At 39.0% G+C, this 12813-nt stretch overlaps 1 long non-coding RNA gene across 1 annotated transcript in view; it reads right to left on the reverse strand.

Moving 5' to 3' along the window:
- LOC122804394 overlaps positions 1–12813 on the reverse strand; it is a 309360-nt gene that overhangs the window by 152650 nt on the left and 143897 nt on the right. The gene's annotated exons all lie outside the window — the stretch shown is intronic.

A 12813-nucleotide genomic window follows, 5' to 3' on the forward strand; every position in this document is an offset into this window, starting at 1 on the left:
ACTGATCCCAGCAAATGGTGCACTCAGACTTAACCAAAATGAACACTTTTCCTTATGAGATTATGCTTCTAGTACAAAAGGCATTTCCCAGGATTTTAAAAAGAGAAAACTGCAGTTCCAGACCTTCTGATTGCACTATCCCCAAGTCATACAGTTACTAAAACTGACTTAGGAACATTCACTGTATAGGTCATTCACATTGGTACTCCTATGCAGAAACACCACTACTACACAAAATAATGCTCGTTTGGATTTATATAAAATGTCAGAAAACAAAACAAGGAGTCCTACACTGCTGCATATTTAAAAAGAATGGACTTACTACAAGTCCCATTACGAATCTCAAACTCTAATCCTACTGATAGCAAACTGGACAAGTCAAACTCAGAGAAATGCACACTAGTCAAAACTGTGAGTGACATCTCTGATTAAACTTTTTTTGCATAGTGCCAAGCCCCTGAAACTCCCCAAGTAGGAGGATAACCCACCACCTATTTACTTATATATACAAACTTCATGGTCACAAACCTGTAGATAAAATGAAAACAATAAAATAAGTTTCACCACATCAGTGTTATAAGAGAACCAATGCAAGTAAAATAATTTTGGGAACTGTAATTTCAGGGAGTTGGGATCAGGTAGATAGCATTCCAGGATTTACAATTTGAGTTATGGTAAATATCCATACCTCTCAACTGTCCACATTTTTGCAGAATATCCAGATTTGTGCCTCATATTTTTGGTCTGTTCCTCATAAAAACTTTGGTTTTCTGGCAAATCACTGAAGATTGAAGTCACTAAATTATGACATAAGTTTGAGTTTCAGACTTCATTCCTTCAAAAAAATGCATGCTAACACAGATCTTGTTACTCTAGCAACTTTCTAAGTTTATAAAAGTATTTTTTTTTAATCTGTCCCTAGTTTTGTGCCCTTGTCCTCTCATTATTTTAGGCTTTGTCCAGATTTCTTGCAACACAAGGTTGAGAGGTATGTAAATATCCTTAAAGAGCCTAGACAACTTCTCAACAGAATTACTGGGAATGTCTCTTGTTATGGAGGTGCAGTGATGTTTAGTGAAATCAGTGACTACATCCGAGTAGCTTGGCCACTGACATTCTCCACAACGTCAGGCACTGACTGGTTCACAGCTGCACCGATGTTGAACCAGTCAGTAAACAAATATCAGAATGGCGATTGGCCTTTCCGTAATAGTGCTGCATCTCCCTTTCACAACTCAAGAGCTCTGCTGAAAGCGGGCAGCTGAGAAGTCTAGTTACAATCAAATGGAAGTGCTTTTTTCTGTTTTTAAACTGATGGAGAAAGGATTATTAATGCATCAGAATCTGTCAAAAACAAAAACATTGACTACAGACTAAAGAACAGTGAGGGTAGTGAGAGTACCTGTATCTAGGACTGCATTTTATTTCAAAATCATTAACAACGGTATCATGGGGGTGTTAGAATCAGTCAGGAAAAAACTACTGCGTTTATCCTCTTAAGAACATCAGAAACAGGAAAGAGTCAAAGATACTATGCAAACAATTTAAGCATCGTTACATTTGGTAACAATAGCCTGGGTTACAAAGCTAATGTGACGAGAGCCATTATTTAGGAGTACTACCAAATGTGGAAAGTAATTAAAAGATTCATACTGACTGGATGATAAGGTGAATTGGCAGATGGATTGTGAAGAAATTAGGTAGGGTAGATAGGTATGTAAGTAAAGTGGAAAATCTGGAGGAAAAGCCAACTAGGAATTGTAAGGTTGCTTCTCTGTTACATGTATGGTGAAGAGAAGAAGGAAGAGTTCCACAGACGTTACCAGGAATGAAGTGTAAGTAGAGATGACAAGAAGAAAAAAACTATTGAATAAATCTGTTGTAATAAGAGAGTACCTAAACAGTGTTATGAGGAATGGCAAGGCTGTGTGAAATGGTGCTGAGAGTCAGAAGAGAAAAAGTCATCTGAAGGCTAAGAGGATGGCAAATTGTCATGATCACACAAATGGATTACTAATGATAAAGTTTTCAACTGCAGGAAGATTAACACTAGATAAGGAGGTGCAGCATGATGCGGATACAGACATTGCTCCAAACTTCCATGCCTGAAATAACAATGGGCATGGAAAATTATGACTTATTAGAAACTGCTGAAAGTGGTGAAATAGCTAGCGTAGGACTTTGCATCTAAACACAAATGACACTGTATGCAAATCTGCAGGGGTGCTAAGGAGAAGCTCATGAATTAGGATATATATACATCCATATGGAAATGTTGGCTGCCTTCTCAGGGATTCTGCTTGTCCTGCATAAGGAGATAGTTAGGAAAGTCAGAATAAAGTATTTTAATGAATACTTGAAGAGCAGGTCTGGAGAACAACAAGTCTGTTTTATTGTTCATTTTTCTTGAATTTACAGACTTGAGACTATATGGGATAATGAATGGTTACAGTATATACAATGGACACCCACTACCTAAGTAGTGTAGTAGAATATTTGTAGAAAGGTGGACTAAAAGACAACATGCAAACAGTGATCCCCTTTAAATAGAATGATGGAGAGAGAGAAGCAAGCAGTGGGACAGAGGAGAAAGAAAAGCATATGTGGAAAAATGTGATTTAAAAGAAATGAAGGCAGCAAGGAGAAGCAGTAAAGAAGGAAATGTGTAGCCACTGCTGTTTAATACCAAAAGCCTAAGGAACTCAAGTGCAACAAATATGTTCCTGCTTGTGGGGGACTTTGGAGAAATGGTGGATTTAATGTAAACCCGGACAATGACAACAGGAACAAATTATTGTGTTACACAGCTTCTGGATATTTCAAAATAAACATAAAATAATTGAGTATTCCTTTGGAGTGGTTCACTCCATCAAGATATCCAACACATAAAGTGTTGTACAGTGGAAGAATTGAAAGAGACAAGTAGGAAGGATGTGTTGAGATGCGGCCCTGACTGGCTGCCATATATAGATTATTAGGTGCATGAATGTGGGATGATGACATACACATCAGTAGAAATAAAGGATGGGCAAAAAGAAGAAAGGTACTTGCACTGCTGAGAAACCGCAAACTTCACTGTTCTAGCAGAAAAATTAAAGGATTTCACCCCAGGGTAAAGAGGCGGAAGAAGAAGGCAGATGTTTTGGTACGAATGGAAGATTAGATCACAGCAAGGCAATATGACATTTTGACATAGTCGTCTGCACCACAGAACAAGGAGAAGGGAGTAGGTAATGGGTCTGAAAAGACAACAGTGAGGATGTCACAATATGATTCACTGTCACTGATGCACAGATGAGAAGAACGTCAGGTTGCACAGCTCCACCATTCAATAAGAAGGAGACATCACTGACAGGAGCTACTATGACAAGGAATACATGACTGATGGTGAAAAGAAAGACACTGAATAAACAGGGGGGAATTGGGGGCTGACTTGTAGCAGAAAGAAATGGAATGAGCCAAGACAGCTAGCCCATCTAAAAATGTATGTAAACCTAATACAAATGAAAACAGCATAGAGGAGGACAAAAGACAGGAACAACAAAAGCAAAAAGATATCTGAAATGGGAAGAAATAATACCAGGTATCATCCATCAGGCTTGGCTAGGCCAAGTGAAGGAAGTAAGAAGAGGTACAAAGTATCAAAATAAGAAATCTCTTAGATGTGTACAGCTGTTCATGAAACGTCAGCAGTGAGTCAATAAAGGTGAAAAGTGGAGAAAAGAATCAAAAGGGCAGGACCACGTACTGAATGAATCGACAAGCTCAGCATTTACAGACTGACGGATAGGACCACGTACTGAATGAATCGACAAGCTCAGCATTTACAGACTGATGAATAGGACCATGTACTGAATGAATTGACAAGCTCAGCATTTACAGACTGATGGATAGGACCACGTACTGAATGAATCGACAAGCTCAGCATTTACAGACTGATGGATAGGACTGCGTACTGAATGAATCGACAAGCTCAGCATTTACAGACTGATGGATAGGACCATGTACTGAATGAATCGACAAGCACAGCATTTACAGACTGACGGAGAGCGAAGGTGGGTAACTACGCTGCTCAGCTACATAGAAGGTAAAGTGATTAGCTAGAAAAAAACAAAGATTAGGTAAAGGTAAGCTGGGAAACACCTCAGGGTACCTCAGCAGACTAGGGCACAGTACTATCACAGCGAACTCCATAACTCTCCCAGGTGCTATGAACCACGAGCAACACTGAAGAGTAACAGATATGGTCCCCTTTAACAAGTTGAATTCCTGCAACATCAAGTTCAGTACAGGTCCTTTCACAGAGAAGGTTATGCAGAAAATTCTCTTTCTTGGATATTACTAGAGGAATTCTTAAAGCCAAATTACTTAAGAGTGGCAACAACACAGACCTCTGTGACAAAGTCTAACCTCATCCACTTGTACGACTGAGTCACTGTCAGGGCTGGCAAGGAAATACTGTTGGACATAGTGCATCAGGATTTCATTAAGGTCTGTGACAATGTGCTCTATTACAAGTTTTTGGGAAAAGTGAACAGTATGGGAGGACACCCGATCTAGGGAAGAAGACGGGATAGTTTAGCTTGAGGTAGGAGTCAGAGGGAACATTAAGGTGAGAGCTTGTAGAGTAGTACAATGACTGTTCCATTTCATCTTCCACGTATGAGCTATCAGAAAAGCAATAAAAAATAATGTCACCTGTTCAGTGATGACAGTAGGATTACAGCATTTCTTACAGATGGAATGGGGAGTCCATGTGACCTAACATGTCTGCAAACAGGCAAATTGATGTCAGCTAATGATCATTTTAAAAGACTGTATGTAGAGTTGGTCATTTTAGCTGAGGAAAACAAACGGGAATCTATTAGAAAGATTAATGAGTGACATCCATTAAAAACAATATCTTTATTGTAAGCACTGTAAACAAAATATCTGCATGTTGAAATGTCCCACCAGCTGTTTTTTTATTGTGCAGTATGAAAGGAGAGTGACACCAAGGCCAGCATGTTTCTATACAGCATTACCATGAACCAAGTTGGATACCCTCGCTCCATTTAATAAACGAATAACACACACCAGGCAAGGGGTATCAATTTAATTCGTTTTTTTCTATACAGCATTACCAGAGATGTGATGTATAAAACATCTAATTCTCATAACAATGAAACTCAAAACACTGAGACCATAACATCGAAAACCCAAAACACTGAAAACCTTTAACATCGAATTTCATAATACTGAAAATGTATAACATTGAGTAGTATATCATCAAACATAAATGTTATAGTTCAATCTGTTAATCTTATGGTATCACTATAAGATGTAGTTTTTATTTATATAGTTATTATTTATATAGTGTAGGAATTTATAGTATCTATATAGTGTTTATTTTGCCAATCTGTGTGTGTTTTTAGGCCATACAGGTAAGTGATTTAGACATTACGTGTACATTCTGTATGGTGATCGCGATACAGTGGGGTTAGGAAATTAACTTTTCTACACTGTAGTGTGATCTCAGAGTTGGTATATTTCATTTATACAGGGTGTGGGGGACAGAGCCCCCCACATGGGGGTGCAGAGGGGCTTCCCTCCCTGCAGAAACGTAGTAAAAAGTGTGTTTGTTAGGCTGATATTATAGGTGGAGGGGATATTTACATGTGCTTTTGTAGTTTTCGATGTTGTAGTGCAAAGTTTCAGTGTTCTGAGTTATCAATGTTATGAGTTTTCAGTGTTTTGGGTTTTCGATGTTATGGTCTTAGTGTTTTGAGAGTCGATGTTATGGGAATTAGATGTTTTGAAGTAGAACCATACACACACACACACACACACACACACACACACACACACACACACACATATATATATATATATATATATATATATATATATATATATATATATATACATATATGTAGATGGCTCTACTGAATTTAAATTTCTGTAGATCAGCACTAAAAACATCAACTGCAAAAGGTTGAAAAAAAAAACTGATATCCTAACATGCATGCTCCAAGGCACAACCTCAGAATATGCAAGAGAAACCTACTGTTTTTTTGCTAGGAGACTCAGCCCCTCCAAACCACCTGCTAATTATGTATACTAACTCCAAGACTGTGCAATCTCTGAAGAAAGGGCTTATTCCCAGACCCCAACCTGTTGACCATCTGTTGTGTCAACCAAAGTATTTTGACAAAACAGATGTTGACATCAGTGGCAGCTCATGATATCGGACTGTAGGACTGCAGCCCCCCCACCTGTGAACCACAATGGTAAACTCCTGAAGTGCACGCAAGCGTGCTTAGAAAGTTGAATCCGGACTGCTGTCTTACCAGTCCGGATTGAGGAAAAAGGCAGCAGTCTGCAGATGCCCCAGAAGTCTATGCAGTGCTAACCACATAGACTGGAAGGGGATCGGACTGCAAGGTCTGCAGTCAGTCTCAGAATGAGACCGGGAACAGGAAAAAACAAAGCCCGGAAACCGGAATTGTGCATTCCGGTGTGTGCTGCTAGAAGCGTGGAGAATACTCTGCTAGCAGACAAGATAAACTGTGCATTCCAGCCTGCTAGTAGGATTATTTAGAAACATGGAGAATTTTACTCAGGTATGTGTTGATTATTTAGAAATTGTGCATTCCGGCGTGCTAGTAGGTTTATTTAGAAACGGGAGGAGTGTTTGTGCTAGTAGGATTACTTAGAAATGGGGAGGATTTTACTCATGTATGCTAATTGAATTATTTAGAAACGGGGAGGAGTACGTGTGTGTGTGTGTGTGTGTGTGTGTGTGTGTGTGTGTGTGTGTGTGTGTGTGTGTGTGTGTGTGTGTGTGTGTGTGTGTGTGTGCGCGTGTGTGTGTGTGTAAGCATTTAATCTAAACACATTTTGATTGAGTTATTCCCCTATCAGCACTTTCATTTTAACTCCATACTCCCTTGTATTTATTGAAATGACAGAGTCATACAGTCAGGGATCCACACATGCAGCCATTAAAACTAGAGATGCTTTCCTTTTCCTTCCTATGTGATTTCTTCAAATTCTTCAAAGGACTTTATCTGTAGATGGAAGGTGTGGTACTACTAAGACCAGTAACTGGCTAAGACCTTCCAGTTTGAGATATGCATTTCTGTTTTTTTTTTAAGTTCTTCAAGTCTGTGATGCACATTTTTTTTTTAAGTTACACCTTCAGTGTGTCGTACTTTTTTCCTCTTTGACCACAACTATAATCTGAGCTGAAGTACATGATTAGGGAGCTGAGCATCAAACATTAAAACAGTGTTCAATAAAACAAGTTACAAACTAATGTTCAGAAATCATTGCCTCACTACCGGCAACACTGGTCCTTGGTGAGAAATCTTCTGTGCTGATGTTGAAGAGTTTTAACAGGTATTCTTGGCAATAAGTATATAGAAAGGCATACCACATTCCCAAGTTTAAAAAACAAAACTTAAAAGTGGCCAGTATTACACTTAACATGTGCCTGCATCCCAGTTAGAGCTACAGGATGGAAATGAGTAATGCCAAGAATCCCTTCTTTTGAATCCTTTTTTTAAAGGCATAAAAACTCTTTTTCATGTTACCTTAACTTGAATTTCCAACAAAGCTAGAAGCAAGAGTTTATAATTTGAAAACTGAAGCTGTCAGATGCCCAAACACCTATATAAATTTGGACGTGGAACCTTCGAACTTCAGTGAAAGACTTGTCTCTTCCCTTTCTAATCTGTACATCTCAAGAGCATATCCTGGAAGTGTGTAAATAGCATGGAGGCTTATGCGTTTTGACAGAAATCCAGAGAAAGGCAGCTTCTTATACAGTTTCCTATCTATCCACCATAACCTAACCATCCACCTTAAAAAGAGGATGTGTCTTATGATTCTGATCCTGCTTTCTTTCTTTCTTTCTTTCTTTCTTTCTTTCTTTCTTTCTTTCTTTCTTTCTTTCTTTCTTTTTGTACTATGTGTTTATAATCCAGTTCAGAAGAGCAAGGACTAAAATTCCTGATCTGCTTCAAGCCAGAGCAGTATTTAACTTTAGATGTCAAAAGCTATAAGGGCAGCATTATGAGACTAATGATAAGATAAATAAATATAAATGATTAAACAAAGAAGCGTGTGCACTACTATAACACCTGAATCTCTCAACACGCTGCAAAGGATGTGCCAAGGCTGCTCCGTAATTCCAACTCTTTATTTGCAAGACTTCATGTACATTAAGCGCTTTCATCCACATATAATGTGGACTTCCTCAGAATGTTCACAACATCAAATCCATTTCCTTAAATACTCAAAAAGGCGCCAAGAAACACATTAACAATGAATTAATTAGCAATTCAAGAGAAATAGTGGGGGAGTGGCCAGTCTTTGTTTATAAGATGGCACTCAATTTGAAGAATATATTTGAAAACTCTAACAAACAGAGGGAAAACAACAAGTCGAATAGATGTACAAAAAATGTGGGGAATGTGGGCAGTGCGGCTACATATGGGAAGAAGACAGTGTAGACCTGGGAAATGTTAACAGAACCAGAGTATACTTTAAGAGTCGTAGTTGTAATACAAAATATATATTATATACATGGCGAAATGTATGACATGCCCAGGGTTCTATATTGGGAAAACCGAGAGATGTTTTAGAAAGCAAATATATAATCATATATATGCCATAAGAAGAAAAGACAATATCAATGCTCTGTACAGACATATTGCCCATTGTGGAGTGACATGTGTTTAAATTTGCCATTATAGAATAGGTTGAAACAGGCCCATGAGGGGATAACAGTAAGATATTATTAATTAAAAGGGAAGTTTACTGGCAAATGTATACTGATGCAATTAATGTACCTGGATTAAATGAATATATTACGATCAAACCTGTTGTATTATCAAGTTAAATGGTTGTTTAAACACAAACAAGGATTAATTGTATATGTTTTATATTGACAAATGTATTAACTGTATATAGTTTAAGTAAATAGAGTAGCCTTACATGAGATTTACATGAGACATACAGGAATGTATTATGATGTATTATTATTATATCAAATATGATGAATTATTGAAGTGCCAAGCTAAATTTTAACATTTTTAACTTTTTACAACTTTTTATAACATTTTATAGTTTTAATTGATGAATTGCTAATTAATTAATTGTTAATGTGTTTTTGGCGCCTTTTTGAGTATTTACAATGCTTTTCACTCTTGATCCTAAATGGTGAACAGATTTCCATGTGTAGTCAGTGGTGGAGTAGCTCTAAAAATAGCTGTTTTAGCCCTGTGGGCAGCTGGAGCTCTATATAGAGCTGTTACAGATCTCTATGAGCTCTGAGAAGAGCTGTTTTGTGTTTTGAATGCCCTTTCGAGCAGATGCAATAGTTCTAAAAATAACTGTTTTGTTTGGTTCACCAAAGCTGTGTCTGTGCCTCCAGCTGGTCTTACCGGAGCTGATACAGATTTCTGTGAGCTCTGAGAAGGGACGATTTGTGTTTTGAATGCCCGTTCGGGTGTTGGTGGTAGCTCTAATAAGAACTTTTTTGTTTTATTCTTCAATGTGTCTCCGGTTGCTCTTACCAGAGCTTATTCAGATCTCTGTGAGCTCTGAGAGGAGCTGTTTGGTGTACTGTGAGCTCTGAGAAGAGCTGTTTGGTGTAATGTGCAGATCCACGTGAGCTCTGAGAAGAGTTGTTTTGTGTACGGACACAATGGGCTCTGGGAAGAGCTGCTGTTGTGTCCTTCAGTGTTCCGCAGTGGTGTCAATCTCCGTTGTCCTTCTACTTGAACAGATCTTCAGTTCTTTTGCTATGTGTGAGTCCTAAAAAGGACTATTTGTGCGCTCCACAAGCGCTGGTCAGAATGACTTGAGATCTGTTGCTGTGCTGCTTTTATGCTACTGTGGAGGGGGCGTGGTTGAGAGATGTCCAATGAGAAGTGACTAGTTGTGGGTGTGGCCCTGGTATGCCTACAAGGTGAAGACGGACCTGGTTGGAAGCATCTCATTCCTCTTATTTAGTTCCTTTTTGTTATTATCCAGCTTCTTGTTCATATGTGCCATTCCTAACCTCTAGCAATGCATTGGAGCCTTTCGCTTTGTCACGATTATACCTATGCTTGAAAAAAATTGTACTAAAACTTAAATTTAACCAAAAAATAAAAATTAATAAAAATTAAAATTAAGTTTAAAGTTAAATTTAAAATTAAAATTAAACTGTAAAACAGAGATCTTGGGCAATATTCTGGGGTTACTGACTATAATTCTAAATTTAGACTTGCCATTACCATCTGTAAAACACTGGAAGCAAGCTTGGTTCTGAGAAAGATTCTGAGATGTCCGGCACTTTCAGGGCAGATAGGAAGGTAGCCTGTCTGCCGCTCCTTCATCAGGGATAGCGTACATTAGGTAGTAAAAAGTTAAATGTAGTTTGACATTGAAATTTTACCTTTTAAATTAAAAATAATTAAAAGTTGAGCTAACAATTGTAACTTTTTTGAAGGCTGATACATTAACTTACTGCAATTTTAGTTCTGCTTATAAACAATTATTGTTCAAAAAATGAATACATTATGCCTTATACCTGTGAGAAAACAGTGAGCAAAATAGATAGCATATCTTATATGGAGCCGATTAGTTATAGTTAGCATGGTTAAGTGCCCTGAGGTTCAGGACTGGGGTGATGGTCTCCATGTAGTTCAGACCCGGAGGGTGCCTTGCTTCAAGTTGTATCTGCCAGATAAGTTCTTTTTTCTCTAATCTTGAATTGAAGTCCCCATTGAAAGGGATCTTCTCCAGCTGTTCGAGTATCAGGAACTTAAATCTTTCATGTCCTGTTTTTTTTGTTGCGTGTGTTGCTAGTTTATTTGTCGGTATTTTGTGCCTGATGTCGTATAGGTGTTTGGCAATCCTGGTTTTGAGAGCATTGATGGTCTTGCCCAAGTAGAAGGCTTGACATTTGCAGTAGTTTGCTCTGTAGACAACACCTTCTGTGTTGCAGCCTCCAAATGCTCTTGTGGTTATTGTATTTTGTTGTTGGGGCAGTAGAAGCAGTCCATGCCTGCCATGTATTTACAGTAGAAGCAGGGAGATAAGTCACTACACGGATAGGTGCCGTATCTGTCGAGTTGTCTTGGTGGGGGTCTCTCGAGGTGGTCTTTTAGGTTGGGTCCTCTTTTCATCGTGAACCCTGGTGCTTCAGGAAAGATGTGTCCAAAAGATCTGTTTGAAGTGATGATGGTCCAGTTTTCATGGATGATCTTTTGTATGTCCTTATAGTCCATGGGGAAATGTAAAATAAAGTTGAGCCTATATTTGTTTTCATACCTGTTTTTAGTCACTAGGCACTGTTGAAGTATGAATGGTTTTTACTTTATGTTGTTCGTGATGGGGTCCAGAATCTGGTGCAGAGTCATGTCCATGTAGCCTCTGGCCAGGAAATCATTTTCCAGGTCTTTAATGTTGTGGAGAAAGTCGTTAAGGTCTTTGGTGATTCTGGAGATTCTGAGTCCCTGTGATTTTTATCACATTTCTTTTGAGCTTGTACGGGTGCATGCTGCAGTTGTGGAGTAAAAAGTTTACTCTTGTAGGTTTCCTGTATAAGTTGTGGTTGAAGTCGGTGCTGCTGGTGTTCTTGGAAAGGAGCAGGTCCAGGAATTCGACTTGTATTGGGCTGGTTTTGGTGGTGAACCTGAGGAAGCTGGTGCTGCTATTGATGTGGTCTAGGAAGTCCTGTAGTTTCTAGGGGGGTCCCATTCCAAACTAAAAAGATGTCGTCAATGAAACGGAAGTAGCATCCCATGTCCTTGTAGAACTCCGAGTTGTATACGTGGTCTTCTTCCCATTTTCTTAATGCCGTGTTAGCTAGGCTTGGGGCCATGGCTACTCCCATTGCAATTCCTGTGGTTTGTCGGTAGGATTGACCGTTGAAGTGGAAGTAGTTGTTGTTGAGAATAAGTGAGAGGATTTTTCCAAATTTGTCTGCTTCTCCAATAACTGTTGCTTTGTCTTTGTTGTAGACCTCTACCATTGCCCTGATGCAGTAATCATGTGGAAGCACTGTGTAAAGGGCCTCCACGTTGATGGTGACTAAAATGGCTTCTTCTGTGAGACGAATGTCCTTGATTCTGTTGAGAAGGTCCATAGAGTCCTGAATATATGAGGGATTATTTTCTGCCAGTGGTTTGAGTGTGAAATCCATGTATATTGCTAGAGGTTCTGTAATTGCTCCTCCACTGGCAATCACTGGTCTGTATGGCGGGTCGTCGAGGTTTTTGTGGGGTTTCGGTATCCCAAAGAACTGAGGTAATTTTGGGTGTGTGACGGTTAGGAAATCAAGTAGGATGTTGCTGAGGAGCCCCTCTGCCCAAAGTTCCTTCAGTGTGTTCTTGACGTCAAGGTAGGCTGTTGTGATGTGGTCGGTGTCTCTCTCTTCATAAAATGTGGAGCTGTTCAGCATCATCATGATCTTATGGTTATAAGTACAGGTGTCCGTGACTAGGATGCCTCCTCCCTTGTCCACTTTCATTACTCTTCTGCTACTGTCCTGGCTTAGTTGCTTTAGCACTTCCATTTCCTCTTTGGAGACATTATAGATCTGCTTTTTGGGGGTTTTTTAGGAGTTTCTTTAGGTCTTTTTCATATTTGTTCTGGAAAGCGCTGATAACTTGGTTCTGTGGTGGGCAAAAGCTGCTTGGTCTTTTCCAGTTGACCTCCCTTAGGGCATGGGTGTCTAGTCTGTTGTTGTTTTTTCCTTTCTGAAAAAAGAAAAGTTTGAGTTGTAGTTTCCTTGTCCATAGCCTGAGGTCTATAATGGTCTGGGCAAAGTTGGCCCGC

This window comes from Protopterus annectens, chromosome 6.part0 (assembly GCF_019279795.1).
Source record: "Protopterus annectens isolate FY-2018-M chromosome 6.part0, PAN1.0, whole genome shotgun sequence".
NCBI lineage: Eukaryota > Metazoa > Chordata > Ceratodontiformes > Protopteridae > Protopterus > Protopterus annectens.